This window comes from Procambarus clarkii, chromosome 4 (assembly GCF_040958095.1).
Source record: "Procambarus clarkii isolate CNS0578487 chromosome 4, FALCON_Pclarkii_2.0, whole genome shotgun sequence".
In the NCBI taxonomy this organism is placed as follows: Eukaryota; Metazoa; Arthropoda; class Malacostraca; order Decapoda; family Cambaridae; genus Procambarus; species Procambarus clarkii.
This window is the reverse complement of record NC_091153.1, coordinates 14,718,256-14,719,726: the sequence shown is the minus strand read 5'-3', so window position 1 is coordinate 14,719,726 and position 1,471 is coordinate 14,718,256. Positions and strand designations below refer to the sequence as shown.

The 1,471-nt window shown below is 40.4% G+C and overlaps 1 long non-coding RNA gene across 1 annotated transcript; it reads right to left on the bottom strand.

Annotated features, from left to right (window-relative positions):
* Positions 1-221: 221 nt before the first annotated feature.
* On the bottom strand, positions 222-1,263 carry LOC138372005 (uncharacterized). Its single transcript, XR_011230617.1, has 3 exons — positions 1,168-1,263; positions 921-1,057; positions 222-812 (listed from the first exon to the last, which is right to left on the bottom strand). It is a non-coding gene; the product is annotated as an uncharacterized lncRNA (long non-coding RNA).
* Positions 1,264-1,471: the final 208 nt, after the last annotated feature.

Genomic DNA, 1,471 nt, shown 5'->3' with positions numbered 1-1,471 from the left:
AAATTTGTCACAGAATCTAAGTTGTTCTCTAATCTGTGGTTGGTTAGGTCCCGATAGATTTCCTGGTATAATATTATTGTTTGCTATTTTCCACCTGAGACTAGGCAAGTTGAAGTCACTTAGGAAGATAATATCAGGTATCGGGTTCTCCAAATTATCAAGGCTAAGTAGTATATTCTGAGCCAGATAGGCGCACTTAACAAACAATGGGGGGTACTTATCATACAATGGAATCAGAGGCGGGGAGCCAGATAGGCCCACTTATCGGACAAAAGGAATCAGAAGCGGGGTGACAGATAGACCCACCTCAAATTGTAGTCTACGGTGTGCCCCCACCACATGTCACTTACACTGTGTCATCTCCGTTTAAACACTACACTCATTATAAATATATAGGACTAATTAAGGATATATATATATTCGAACAAGTCTGAATGGCCCCTCCCTTATATGGGAGTATTTAAGGAGTATTAAATTATAAATCCTCCCCCTCCCCCAAAGGTTAAAAAAAACATCAAATAATTTATTAAATGCTTTATTAGGTAAAAACTACAAAATGTATAAGTAATTATGTTAGTTAATAATTGTAGTTTACAGAGTGCTCTTGCCATATTTCACTTACTACAGCTCTACCCCTCCCCTCCCTATCCCACACCCCCATCCTCGTCTGAGTAGAATTGTGACGATTCCTCATCAGTGAAGAGTGGGGGAAGGTCTTGAGCCCCATCCCCCCCCCCCCTCTCTTGGGGGGTGGGGTGAGTTGGGTGGACACCTTTTGGCTGAGTTTCCTCCTCTCTCTCATCGGAAGTGTTCTGGAAAGAGATGGGGGAAATAATTTATAGTGATTAAAGGTTTTTTATATAATTATATATTTTATTAGAAAAATATTATATTTTTCTCTAAGAACAACTAGTACATACCTCTTCCCCTGCAGGAGCGGCCTTGTGTCCTCTACAGCAGGCGTCGTCAATTAGACTACGTAACAGCATCTTGTTTGGGGCAGACCCCCCACGTAGAATTACTACTCTACAAATGTGGACGGGTCCCAAGAACTGCACTGGAGAAAAACATAAGAGGTGAAATAGAGGATATACAAACTTTTTTTTTTTATTGAGGGAAATAAAACATAAAATAAATCTATTAGCAGAAAGATAGGGTAATACTAACCAGGTCCTTCAAGGACTTCAATCTTCCCCGCAGGTGTTTTTTGAGAGACACCTCCCATTTCGTAGGAGGAAGACAGTCTTCTGAGGGGGGTGGGTGGGGGAGAGGGGTTTTTATAGGAGGCTACACCCCTTGTTAGGTAGGTTGCCTAGCTAACAAAAATATTCTCTACACCACCTATAAGAACCAACCCCTATACCTCTACAAAATGTCCTAACACAATGATGTTTCATAGGAAAATATCGTCTTGCATAAGCAAGGGCTCGTTTATCATTTAATTTTAAAGTAATGCTTGAAAATACATTAT